The 15028-nt window shown below is 39.6% G+C and overlaps 1 protein-coding gene across 1 annotated transcript in view; it reads right to left on the bottom strand.

Moving 5' to 3' along the window:
• phlpp2 (PH domain and leucine rich repeat protein phosphatase 2) overlaps positions 1-15028 on the bottom strand; it is a 173344-nt gene that overhangs the window by 133922 nt on the left and 24394 nt on the right. The window lies entirely within an intron of this gene.

The following is a 15028-nucleotide window of genomic DNA, read 5'->3' as shown; positions in this document are numbered from 1 at the left end:
GTTCTTCCAGCTTGCACTGAGCTTCACTGGAGCAAGCCTGAGACAGAGATGCTGGCCAGGGAACAGGGTGGTGTGTTAAAATGGCAGGCGACTGGAAGCTCAGGGTCTATTTTGCAGGCGGAACATAGATGTTCTGCAAAGTGGTCACCCAGTCTAAGCTTCGTTTCCCCAATATGGAGAAGACTACATTGTGAGCAGTGAATGCTAGATTGAGAGAGGTGCAGGTAAAGTGCATCACCTGCAAGGTATAATTGGGCCCTTGCATAAGAAGAATGAAGGAGATAAATGTGCAGATGTTACAACGTTGGCAGTTGCAGGGGTAGGTGCTGTGGGGCTGAGATTTGTGTAGATAGACTCCTTAAAACTACAGCTGAACAAAGTGAACATAAGAGAATTAAAACAATGGAAAATACAAAAAATGCTCGAACAAACAAAATTTATTGTCATTTTATTTCAACTCAATTCTTCCTGCATTCTTGGAAACATCTTTATAGCGAATCTGACAAATTAATTATTATACATTAGTAATGGTAAAATTATCCAAATGCAATGGAATACAAGGCATTAATTTTTTTAAAAAAAAGATGAGGGATTGTAAATAATTGATAGTGCTGGACTTATTTTTAAAAGGAGAAGTAATGTGACAGAAGGATAGATTTTGTTAAGCATGGTATTATGCTCACTTAACCAAATTTAATATGTGCTGTGGTTCTGTTCGCCGAGCTGGAAGTTTTTGTTGCAACAAAAACTTCCAGCTCGGCGAACAAAACCACAGCAACGAGCACCCGAGCTACAAATCTTCTCACAAACTTTGAAATTTAATATGTATTAATCATGAATGAATTAATTGGCAAACAAGATTTGAGTAGCTAAGTATTGTCATGTCAAATGAAGCATTAGGTCTAATAATCTTAACATGCTCCATCCCAGTCTTTATACATTCCTGTTGCATGTGTGATAGAGTGTGTGAGGCCTAGAAATATTTCTCACTATATTTTCCAAAATTCATCTCAGTACCTATACATCATGCCCTTATGATGCCTCACTTGTTTGAACATCCTTCTCACCTCGAAGTACTCACCACTGCTAAGACCTTCTGGAAATTCCGCACTCGCACATATTAAAATGCAGTTGTGCACCAGGTAAAACGTGGTCAGAACAGAGCTGCCCTACACAGTTTAGATTAGATTCCCTACAGTGTGGAAACAGGCCCTTCGGCCCAACAAGTCCACACCGACCTTCTGAAGAGTAACCCACCCAGACCCATTTCCCTCTGTCTAATGCACCTAACACTATGGGCAATTTAGCATGGCCAATTCACCTGACCTGCACATGTTTGGACTGTGGGAGGAAACCCACGCAGACACTGGGAGAATGTGCAAACACCACACAGACAGTCGCCCAAGGCTGGAATTGAACCTGGGTCCCTGGTGCTGTGAGGCAGCAGTGCTAACCACTGAGCCAACGTGCTGCCCTCAAGTGAGAACCATGGATTTGCCTCATCATCCATGGAGCCCAGGGTTTCATTCTGCAATCTTTCATGGGAATGTATCAGCTTAAATCTGAAGCACAGTTCATCCTCTGTCCCACTATTTACCTGGTCTGGCCTATACGTGACTCCAGACCCATGACAATAATGATTATTTCTTAACTAGCTACTGAGTAGTTAAGGATGAGATCAATACCCACATCCTGTACATGAATATTTTTAAGCTCCTGACAATCTTTGGCTCCACTGAACCCTGGCTTGGTCCCCAGTCATTGGAAGGGGATTAACTTTAATCTAGACATTCCACTTTATGTTGTTCCTTTGTTTTCCCTATTATTAATCAAAATCTTACTTTAATAGTTTTAACCAAATATTCCCCCAGCTCTTTGGTCTACTTAGCCCACCTCATATCTTACTATCGGATCCAGTAATGCTTTGTTTCTAGGTGAACCAAAGACAGTGATCAGCAAGGTTTTCCAGGAAACATTTCAGAAGTAGATCCCCTTCCTTATCTTCGACTCTTAAGATTACCCAAATATTGAACTGACTAATTAAAGTTCATTAATATTAGCACTCTACAATTTCCATGCAAATTTGTTCCTCCCATTATTTGAATGCCAATAAAACACAGCCAGTAACCTCAACAAATTATTTTTGCTTCTCAACTCTAACCAAATAGATTCTGTATTTGTCCTCTCATGGCCATTTTCTTTGTAACATGCCATGTCTTTCTTAACCAGTGCCAACAAGCCACCTCTTTCCCTTCCCCATCTGAACACTTTACATCCTCATATTACACATCCAATCCTCAATTTTTGCATCACATTTTTATCATCACTATATCATATTCCCACATGGCCATATGTGCATGCAGCTCACCAACCTTATTCACAACTCTGCCGATATGCATGATAATCATGTCTTTTCAGTAAAGATGTCCACCTTAGTGGAGGTGCGGTGTTGGACTGGGGTGGACAAAGTTAAAAATCACACAACACCAGGGTACAGTCCAACAGATTTATTTGGAAGTACTAGCTTTCAGAGCGCTGCGCCTTCATCAGGTAATGAGTGGGGCAGGATCATAAGACAAAAGAACTCGGCCAACGTTGTATGTCTCATACACTGCAGGTAAGGATACCCCGAGGCATGGTACATTGGTGAGACCAAGCAGACGTTAGGACAATGGATGAATGGACACCGCGCAACAATCGCTAGCCAGGGATGTTCCCTCCCAGTCAGGGAACATTTCAGTGGTTAGGGACATTTGGCCTTGGATCTTCGGGTGACCATCCTCCAAGTTGGACTTTGGGATATGCAACAATACAGAGTGGCCAAGCTGATAGCCAAGTTTGGTACCCATGGAGATGGCCTCAACCAGGACCTTGGATTCATGTCACGCTACAGGTGGCTCCACTACACAATACACTCTCTCACACACACTTACGTACTAACGCAGACCATCTCTCATACACACGTGCTCTCTCAGCCTTATATTCATCACACTCACGCACACATTAACACACTCTCATGCATGCACGCGCACGTGTATATATTATATACACACACACACACATACACATCTCTGAAGTGAATTTGCAGATACATTCTATTTTTGCTCAAAAAGCACAACCTGCAGGGAGTCAATCCATATAATATTTTATAAATTCCTAGTTTGGAAACAGAATCAATTTGACTCAAGATTGGGATACAGCCAGGCTCTAACTTCACACCTTTAATGCATTGTCTGAGTGGAGACACCCCTTTTTTTAAAATATATAAAACCTTAAGTTATCGAGAACTTGATTTGAAAGTAGTTCTGGGATTTACATATTAATGAACCGAAACCTACAAGATGGGTTTGTTAAATATATTGTATTAATTGCATGACACTGATCTTTTGCTATACATTCTGTGCCTTATGATTGTGCTCCACTAGTTACCTGATGAAGGAACAGCGGTCTAAAAGCTAGTACTTCCAAGTAAACCTGTTGGACTATAACCTGATGTTGTGAGATTTTTAACTTTGCCCTTATATGGAAGTACACACTTCCTTATATAATTACATGACACTAGCTTTATGCACTTTATTTCCATATGTTGGTGCCAATTCTCCTACATAACTACAACAGCAAACTGCTTGCGGGGGGGGGGCAACTCCTGTTTTATCAGATGCCTCCTGTCTCAAAACTGTGCCTAATGCCCAAAGAATCCAAAGCCCTACCTCTCTCACATCTTCCTATTTCAATGGTGGCCAGCATTGGGAGTAAGCCACAGACTACCACAGTAGAGGTCTTTTAATATGTCGCAAACTGACTGCTCAAAAACTTTACCTTTAATCTTGCTGTGTTCCTCTCCAATCTTTCCTCCCCGGATCCTCGATCACAGGTTCCCAGAACTTACGTTTCCAACACTTTTGCAAATACCAGAATCTACCCAATGTTTCTAAAAACTCCAGTGTCTCTGAAACACTCACTCCATCCCAGTGCTCCTAAAACCTCAGATCACCCCAGTAACCCAGAATTAGTTCTTATAAATACTTCTAAAATTTTAAGGTGAGCATTAGGTTTGCTGATATATCAAAAGAAAATGACTAGGATTACAAAGTGCTGCTCAAACTGTAATTGAATGTTTTTTATTCAAACACCAGGCATTAGATTTGATTCAAAACCAACTCCAGATATTATTTGTACAATTGATAATCTTCAAGTACTTGTTTCAGAATAAAGCTACATTGTATCAATAAATTTAGTATTGTGGTTAATGTTACCCTGCAAACAATTATACACATTACAGAAGTGACTGCATCGTTATTACTCAAAGTGTAAAGAAATACATTTTCAAAACATTCAGCTGAATGCAATTAAAAGATTTAATTTCAATACTGTAGGATATATACACAAAATGACATGGAAAATTGGGCACAACACAATAATGAACCTGCATTTATATGGTGCTTTTCACAATCTCTGGAAGTCTAAAGTACTATAAAGCCAATAAAGTACTTTCAATGTGAACTTAAGGGAGGTAAACATCAGACAGAGTAGGGTATGAAGACAAGAAGAACAACTTGTAATTACAGAACAAGTTTAATAATAAAACATCTTAGCAATTCATAGAAGGATTATAAAACAAAATATTTCAGGAAGCCACAGGAAGTGGTAATAGGGAAGACAGCCAGATATCAAGTGACAAATGGGGCTAGATTAATTTACCATATCTGGTCAGCATGGACAAGTTTGACCAAAGGGTCTGTTTCCATGCAATGCAACTCTATGACTCCATTATAGAGACAGGGAGGAGCAAGGCCATGGAGGAGTTCAAGATTAACAGTGAGATCTTTTAAAAATTGCCATTCCTTAATTGGGACCAAGTGTAGGATAAGTACAAGGGTGATCAATGAACAGAATTTGGTGAATTAGGATATGTGCAAGAATGTTTTGCATGACCTTAGTTTAGAGGGAGTCAGGTAGAAAGTGGAAGGTTGCCACGGAAATAAAAGCTTCAACAGAAGATGACCTAAGCACGGGCAAAGGTGGATGATGGTGGTTGGAGGGTTGCTTTTCAGACTGGAGGCCTGTGACCAGCGGTTTGCCACAAGGATTGATGGTGGGTCCACTGCTTTTCATCATTTATATAAACACTTTGGATGTGAGCATAGGAGGCATGGTTAGTAAGTTTGCAGATGACACCAAAATTGGAGGTGTTGTGGACAGCCAAGAAAGTTACCTCAGTACAACGGGATCTTGATCAGATGGACTAATGGGTTGAGGAACGGCAGATGGAATTTAATTTACATAAATGTGAGATGTTGCATTTTGGAAAGGGAAATCAGGACAGGATATTTATACGCAATGGTAAGGTCCGATGGAGTGTTGCTGAATAACAAAGCAACCTTGAAGTGCAGGTTCATAGTTCCTTGAAAGTGGAGTTGCAGGTAGACAAGGTAGTAAAGGCGGTGTTTGGTATACTTGGCTTTACTGGTCAGTGCGGGGAGAAAGTGAGGACTGCAGATGCTGGAGATCAGAGCTGAAAATGTGTTGCTGGAAAAGCGCAGCAGCTTTTACAGTATAGGAGTTGGGAGGTCATGTTGCGGCTGTACAGGATGTTAGTTTGGCCACTTTTGAATACTGTGTGCAATTCTGGTCTCCCTGCATGAGGAAGGAGATTGTGAAACTTGAAAGGGTTCAGAAAAAATTTACAAGGATGTTGCCAGGGTTGGAGCATTTGAGCTACAGGGAGAGGCTGGGGCTGTTTTCCCTGGAGTGTCAGAGGCTGAGGGGTAACCTTATAGAGATCTACAAAATCATAAGGGGCACAGCTAGAGTGAATAGCCAAGTCTTTTCCCAGGGATGGCAGAGTCCAAACCTGGAGGGCATAGGTTTAAAAGGCGAGAGGGGAAAAGATATAGAAGGGACCTATGGGGCAACTTTTTCACGCATAGGGTGGTGCATGTATGGAATATGCGTATATGAATAGGAAGGGTTTAAGAGGGATATGGGCCAAATGGGACTAGATTTATTTAGGATATCAGATCAGCATGGAAACTATGGGCCGACAAGCCTGCTTCCATGAGCGAAAGTGTATAGGGTATAAACAGGCAGGCAAAGAGTTAAGTTCTGAGTTTCGTGAAACAAGAGGTTCAGCTGAGCATGACTCAGATCTGTTAAGAACTTGCAGTTAACAATGGTGTGCTGGAGGTGACGGTAATGGGTTAACAAGGTGGAAAAGCATTCATTATGTAGAGCCATTTAGAAGATGAGGTAGCATTCAGTTTGTGAGGTCAGTTTAACAAGGTGAGAAGTATTCATTACGTGAAGCCAGTTATTCATTGTGCAACAGCAGATGGTTTAATCTTTACAGTTGATTCTCGCTGATTGTAATGGTATGTTGCCTTATCTGGATGCTCCTCCCTGTAAAATGATTATATAGTTCACTGAGAAACTGCTGTTCCAGAGAAGACAGAGAACTCATGTCTCTGTACACACAGGTGATTGTTCTCTCACCCTCCAGGACCCAGAATAAAGATGGAGGTAAAACTACTGTGTCTCTGAGCATTTTGCTTCTACGGAAGGAGGGGGAAAACAGGATGACAATACATGCTGTGCAGCTCTATGACTCTATGTTACAGAAGTAGTTAGTTTATTGGACACGTACAGCACAGAAACAGACCCTTCAGTCCAATTCATCCATGCCGACCAGATATCCCAACCCAATCTAGTCCCACCTGGCAGCACCTGGTCCATATCCCTCCAAACCCATCATATTCATATACCCATCCAGATGTCTCTTAAATGTTGCAATTGTACTAGCCTCCACAACTTCCTCTGGCTGCACATTCCATACACTGTGTGAAAAAGTTGCCCCTTAGGTCTCTTCTATATCTTTCCCCTCTCGCCCTAAACCTATGCCCTCTCGTTCTGGACTCCCCCACTCCAGGGAAAAGACTTTGTCTAATTATCCTATCGATGCTCATGATTTTGTAAACCTCTATTAGGTCACCCCTCAGACTCAGACGCTCCAGGGAAAACAGCCCCAGCCTATTCAACCTCTCCCGATGGTTCAAATCCTCCAACCCGAGCAACATTCTTGAAAATCTTTTCTGAACCCTTTCAAGTTTCACAACATCTTTCTGATAGGAAGGAGACCAGAATTGCATGCAATATTCCAACACTGGCCTAACCAATGTCCTGTACAACCACAACATGACCTCTCAACTCCTGTACTCAATACTGACCAATAAAAGAAAGCATACCAAATGCCTTCGTCACTATCCTATCTACCTGCGACTCCACTTTCAAGGAGCTAGGAACCTGCACTCCAAGGTCTCTTTGTTCAGCAACACTTCAGAGGACCTTACCATTAAGTGTATAAGCTCTGCTAAGATTTGCTTTCCCAAAAATGCAGCAGCTCGCATTTGTCTAAATTAAACTCCAGCCCACTGGCTCATCTGATTAAGATCCCATTGTAAATCGGAGGTAACCTTCTTCGCTGTCCACTACACCTCCAATTTTGGTGTCATCTGCAAACTTACTAACTGTACTTCTTACACGTACATCCAAATCATTTATATAAATGATGAAAAATAGTGGACCCAGCACTGATCCTTGTGGCACTCCACTGGTCACAGGCCTCCAATCTGAAAAACAACCCTCCATCACCACCCTCTGTCTTTTACCTTCGAGCCAGTTCTGTATCCAAATGGCTAGTTCTCCCTGTATTCCAGGAGATCTAACCTTGCTCACTAGTCTCCCATGGGGAACCTTGTTGAACGCCTTACTGAAGTCCATGTAGATCCCATCTACTGCTCTGCCCTCATCAATCCTCTTTGAATATATGGCAGCCACTTTACAGGCAAGCCAATTTTTTTTCAAAGCAAGCTCCCATAAACACCAGTGTTAAGATTTTGGCCCTAGCAATCCCCACAATACTGTATGTCAATCAGCACACTCCATACCTTCAGCAGAAGTGGGTACAAGAACCCACATATCTTGCTTCACACAGCCCGATCAGCATCTCAACACTAAACCTTCAGATGCCTAGCAAATTCAAATCCTAATTTACTGAAGAAGTACCCAGAGTCTCAAGTGAATCCATGGGAGTTCCACAGAAGTATTTTTCAAGAGAAAACAGACATACAAGCTGGAGGTCAAACTAACTGAATTTGCTAAAGTAACAGCCTGCAGATAAATAATGAAGACAATAAAAATCTATGTTCATTTTAAATGTGGTCACATTTAGCTATGGATACACTGCAAAGCTGTATTTTTGTAGTTTGGCATCGGAGTTTCTACAAATGCCCACCACTACTAAGTTTACTTGTATATGACAATATTTTATGTTTTACCTTTATGAATTTGGCAACCAAACTAATCCTGGTGTTTTTTAGCTTGCGAATACCTGTCTAACTTAATTCTTACAAACTGCACACAACCAAGCAGATATTGAATTAACAATACAGCACTATTTTTAAATTCAAAAACCTGTTTTAGTCAAATAAATGAGAAAGAGACATAAAAAGGTAAACCCTCATCATCTCGTCACAACTGCACAATGTTGATGTGAACATTTTAATTGAAACATACTAAACTCATTAAATGGGATATAATTAGAAGCACAGATATGGTGTACATTTCTTACTCATGGATTCCACCAACCCAGTAACAGTAAATTCAGCAGAGCCTGGCGAATCAATTGCTTTGTCAAATGTCCTTAGCTGGATTGGTATATCTTGCACAGCCATCAATTCAATTGAAGCATATGACTGAAAAACCTGCTCCTTAACCAGTATTTGCTTCCTTTTTCCAACTAAAGCTAGAGCACCATGGTAAGTATGTTGCTTGCCAGTAACTTAATCTGACTGAAGATGATGTTTTAGTCAGAAGTATGCAAGAAATGCCTGAACAACTCTTATTGTGTAGGTCATCAAGTTCAATCTGTTTGCAAAAGGGCCTGCCATACTGATTACTAATCTGCCTGTTGAGCTATATCTCTGTTTTACACGGATGATAAAAAGCAAACATCAAAATATTGGGTTCTGAAGGTGCAAGGTTCTCTGTTAGTCAACTGTAATGGACTGCTTGGTAATTTTTATAAAAGGCATAGCTAAACAGAAGGTAGAATATTAGCAACATGAAATATTTCACCATTGAGTTGACCTACTACTTCCGTGCAAGTGTAATCCAGAATCAGCACTGCATCCTGGCGATACAAAACAATTTCTGACATATGTTACATCTAGCAATATGCAATTTACACTTTACAATTAAAAAGAGGTATTCAACTATCTGAGAGGGAACTTGGGTGTTTTTCCTCAGGCACAATTAGGGATGGGCAATAAATGCTGCCTTGTGAGCAATGTCCACATCTTAATGAACAAAGAAATAAAAACTCAATTTAGCTCTTCCATGGCTATCCACAGCTAGATGGAGAAAGTGAGGGCTGCAGATGCTGGAGATCAGAGCTGAAAATGTGTTGCTGGAAAAGCGCAGCAGTTCGGGCAGCATCCAAGGAACAGGAGAATCGGCGTTTCGGGAATAAGCCCTTCTTCAGGAAGGATTCCTAAAGAAGGGCTTGTGCCCGAAACGTCGATTCTCCTGTTCCTTGGATGCTGCCCGACCTGCTGCGCTTTTCCAGCAATACATTTTCAGCTCTATCCACAGCTAGATACATAGTTAAATGAAAAAGTGCATTTTCCCTTCAAGGGTTGATGACTGACTTGCTTTGTCTTTCCCATAACACCAATACGTTTTACAGTTTCAGATGTCTAGTGTCTACATTTTTAAAATTCCTATCTTTAACATCATTTATTGGAGCATTATTATATAATCTACCTTGCCTATCAAAATTGCACTTGAATATAAAAGTGCTCTCCTATTTTTCTTCAACACTTGGAAATATCTTGCCTAATAACATCAAAGGCATTCTTTAGAAGACTGTATTTAAATCAGATTAGACACAACTTCCCTGCAAGATTTGCTCAGATCCTATAGTTATGATATCATAAGTAATGCTAACAAAAGAAACGTGCACAGTAGGATAAGTTTTTACAAGTCCTTTACTTTGTAATCTCTACTTTGCTTGGAATTAGATAACAATCAAAACAATAATTATTCAGGCATCAGGAAAACGCAAAAATTCATGAACGCAGTGGTACTTATCACAAATAAAACCACTACAAATGGGCTGTGAAATAAATCAGTTTATATGAATATGCAAAATCAAAACATGGAGAATAAACTACTTTGAGCAACATCCGGGTAATCTTCAGCTCTATATAATAGAATTCTGCATTGCTATAGAACTCATCTTTCAGAATATGGTGAGAAATTCTTCTCTCAGATGGACTTGAACAAATCTCACTGCACTAGTCAAAGAAAAGCAGAGCAATTTTTCTAGCTTTCTACACAACAAGCAATAATATTGATACAACGGGGGTAATTTTCAGCTGCACATTTCAACAACAGTCGTTCTTTGATTTGGCAAAATAGGTTTTAAGGACACAGGTTTAGTATGCATTTAGTGTAAGACAAAATTGTGGTAAAAAAGCTGAAGTCCGTGCTAGAACAGCCAGACACCCATTGATTGTTTAATTTCTACTATGATTGCTTGCTAGCACTAAGGAGTCTGTACAGCATTTTGATGACTACCAACTAGCTGACTGTCCTCTTCTGACACAGTGGAGAAAAAGTGAGGACTGCAGATGCTGGAGATCAGAGTCAAAAAGTGTGACGCTGGAAAAGCACAGCCGGTCAGGCAGCATCCTGAGGAGCAGGAGAGTCGATGTTTCGAGCATACCCCCCTCCCAATTTTCTCTCAGCCCCCACAACGCGCCCCCGCGCCCCCCACTCACATCAATCTTGTTTTTCACCCATAGGGTGGCAGGAATTGGAAACTTGCTGGCTGGATGTGTGATAAAGACAGAAATCTTCATAAGTATTTAGTATTTAGATGCACACTTGCAATGCTAAAGCATGCAAAGCTATGGACCAAGTTCTAGAAAATGGGCTTAGAATAGTTAGATATAGTTTTTGACTGACGCAGAATCAATGGCTTGAAGAGCTTTTTTCTGTGCTATAGAAATCTATGACATTATTGCGAAGAAAATGGCTACATTAAATCCCTTCTCTTCCAGGACATCCTACGTATGTTCGAAAATTTGTGCACCCTCTCCCTCAATCCAAGCCATCCTGCTACATACCACTGTACTTGCCAGTGCATCCTTAACTTCAGTGGAACAGTGGTTTGAGAGGATCACACATCTGCAGATTAAACAATTTTCGTAAAGCAGTATGAGTGCTAACACCACAGGTGTCTCGAAAAATTCAAAATAATGTAATTAAAATTAGCAGCAAAATTGTGGGCAAAATCTAGAGACTTTCAAATAGTGAATTATTAACAAAAAAATAATTTAACATCATTTGGCTAAATTAACCGCTGTTTTATGGTTCATTATTGAGAGTCTATTCGTTGGCAAATTGGTTGACATGTATCCCAACACAGCAACAGTGACCATATCTCAAAAAAAGGTAGTTTAAAGATGAAATGCTTTGGGCTACCTTGCAGTTCTTTCAACAGAAATAAGATGCCTGCAGTGTTCAGATTATAAGTGGAACATTCTAATATTCTATGAAAACCATTTTTTCTGTATGCTTTCAAACGTTACTGAAAATCAGTGGCATCCTATGAAGTAACACGGGATGCAACAAATCATATACTAAAATTAAGATGACAAAACTGCAATCAGCATCTCCATTAACTAATTTGGATGCTCTTGGCAGTGTAATGCTTAACTAGGAAAGTTCCACGTACAACTCCTAACTTATTCAGAATTTGATATTATCAGGCTGAGCAGTAATGCATGCGTTATAATTGTATCCATGTCCATTGGCTAAGAAGGGGAGATGTACCATCTATTAAGTCCTAACCAGTAGACTGAGAATTTCTGCATCCACTAATATCAGAAAAAATAAATTCAAACTTATGTAATAGCAATCATTAGCAAAGAGATACCAAGTCTGGCAAGGTGTTGGAACTTTACGAGAGCTCCTTCTACAGAACACATGACTGTCAGCGGTCAGGGTCAGAGAATCATAGCAATTTACAGTGTCAAAAGAGGCTAACTGACATGTCCACGCTGCCATCCAGCCTATTTCTACACTTGCCTCTTTGTTCAGTCTTGTAGGTCACAGTATTTCAATTGCATATCTAAGTAGAGTCAGAGTCTTACAGCATGGAAACGGACCCATTGGTCCAACCAGTCCATGCCATGTTCCCAAACGAAGCTAGTCTCACCTGCCTATACTTGGCCCATATCCCGCCAAACCTTTCCTATTCATGAACTCATTCAGATGTCTTTTAAATGGTGTAATTGTACCTGCATCCACCACCTTCTCTGGCAGTTCATTCCACAAAAGAACTACTCTGCATAAAAAAGTTGCCCCTCAGTCTTTCTCCTCTCACCTTAAAAAATGCACCCTAGTTTTGAATTCCTCCACCTTACCTATGCCCCTCACGATTTTATAGACCTCAATAAGGTCAACCTTCAACCTCCTATACTCCAGTGAAAAAAGTCCCAGCCTTTCTAGTCTAGACCTTAAACCCTCCATTCCCAGCAAATCCTTTCTAGTTTTAAAACTTTGTGGGTTCCTGCTTATACCATCTTTCAGGCGCCATGTCTCCAAATCTGCATTTAGATTAACTTCAAAATCGTACACTTTCAATGATAGAACAGTACACACAATAGCTAGAAAATGTTTTCACAACAATAATTATAAATCAATAAGTGGTTAAAATAATCATTCTTCAGATTTCACATCATCTGAATTCCATTTCGGTTCTATGACATAACATGAATGGTTTTTTTTATTAGATTAGATTACTTACAGTGTGGAAACAGGCCCTTCGGCCCAACAAGTCCACACCGACCTGCCGAAGCGCAACCCACTCATACCCCTTAATTGCTGTATTTTTAAGATGCCTTTGCTAAGAATTGCAGATATTAAATATTTTCACCAATACAAAATGCCAATTCCTTAGAAATCAGAGCTTTTAATTTTTTTTTTGTAAAGTTAGCATACAACTGTTTTAAAGCAGATAAATATCTTTGCATGCAGCCTAACAATTATGTGGTCTGACTGACTTGTGATATTATTTAGGAGTTAAAAGTTGCATCTATGTAACGGTATTCATATGCTGATTATGGGAAAACATTTGTCATCTCAGCATTTTTCCTCAGTTCTCCAGAAAGAACAGAGGAAAGCAACATTCAACCCACAACAGTTCAGGCTATTCAATCATTAAAGATATGCAAGTTAAAATCTATCCTCACCTGCCACAAGACCACAGATCAGAAGATGAAAGAACAGAATTAGACCATTTAATCTGCTCCACCAATGAGATCATGGCTGATTAGTTGTTTCCCAGATGCTTCCTGGTCTCAATATTTTCTGTTTTTGTTTGATTTCTAGCATTTACTGCACTTATATTTTCACCCATCTCAACCTCTTGAAATCAAGTGCATACGGAAACTATCACTTCATGCAACCCCAATCATCAACAAAAGATTTAGGTCTCAAGAAGCTTCATGATCATGACTGCCATTTCTTGTCAGTTGATCATTCACTTAATTTTTAAAACAAAAGAGACAAATTTATCTCTCAACTCCATTTTCCTGCCTTTCACCCTTACACTTGATTCCCTGCCACTTGTAAATTTTCCAGCATGGATCACCATATTGCAACTGGGAGAAAAATCCAGAGATTGACCAGCAAACTACAGCATTTCCAATACCAAGAAAAATAGTTTTCATTCTGTTCAAATACGGACTCATTTATTAATGTCTTAGTTGAGTGCCTTTAGGGCAGGGGTAAAAAGTCAAAAGTGCACAGGACAGTTTGACTTTATTGGAGTTTGAATACTCATCTGCTCATTCCCATTTATTATGGTATATTTTCATGGCCTCCAATGAAGTTGCAACACCAATTCTGATTAACTACTCTTATCATTGGTGAAGGGGGCAGCAACTATTAATTTTATCCTGCCCAAATTCTGACATCAACAAATAATTCCTACTTAAATTTTTGTCAACAAATATTAAGCAACTTGCATAATACTATGCAACATGTATTCAAGCACTCATTTCATTGTTCTTTCAATTGACTTTAATATCAATTGTATAATCTAAGATCCAATATCAACAAGCACAAGAATCTAGTAAACTGAGGAAGTAACAGATCAGAGTTTTTAAAATAACATTAATCAAAGAGAAAAAAGCACTGGAAGGTTAAGGAACTATGTTATGTTTAACCCAGAAGCACATGTAGCTGAGATTATGGTGCCAATTTTCCCTGATACTATTCCAGTGTTTTCTGCAGTGATCCAAGAAATAAGGAAAGAAACTACAGTGCTTGTGCAGGGGACAGGATGCCCAACTACCAAAGCTGGCATCTTGACTTAAAGTTGTGAAAAGCAGTCCATAAATGCAAGTTTGTTCTCAATTTTTTATACGTTATGAAAAGTTACTTTATTCATTCAGTCCTGAATAAAGAACAACTTAAACATCCAGTTGTTTCCCAGATGCTTCCTGGCCTCATTGTTTTCTGTTTTTGCCTCTGATTTCTAGCATTTATTGCACTTGTATTTTCTCCCATTTCAACCTCTTGAAATCAAGTGCATACAGAACCTATAACTTCATGCAACCCCAATCATCAACAAAGGTTTGGGTCTGAAGAAGCTTCATGATCATGACTGTCATTTCTTGTCAGTTGATCATTAACTTAATTTTTAAAGCAAAGAGACAAATTTACCTCTCAAAGAACAGCATGTCACCTTTTAAGACTACTGATTCTAACACAGTAACAAAACACTAATGAAACTGTCAAGTAGTCTGTAGTGACTGAATATTGGGACTAATTGTCCAAGATAATGATTGGAACACATTTGCTCCACTACCAAATTGGATGAATTACAATAATTCAATAATTTATTGTGCAAAGTGATTGCCACTACAGAGATTTTCCACATTTGAAACAGTAAAAACTT

This window comes from Chiloscyllium plagiosum, unplaced genomic scaffold, assembly GCF_037043375.1.
Source record: "Chiloscyllium plagiosum isolate Xiang-an unplaced genomic scaffold, Cpla_swu_hap1 HiC_scaffold_17, whole genome shotgun sequence".
Taxonomy (NCBI): domain Eukaryota; kingdom Metazoa; phylum Chordata; class Chondrichthyes; order Orectolobiformes; family Hemiscylliidae; genus Chiloscyllium; species Chiloscyllium plagiosum.
This window is presented reverse-complemented; position numbering and strand designations above follow the sequence as displayed.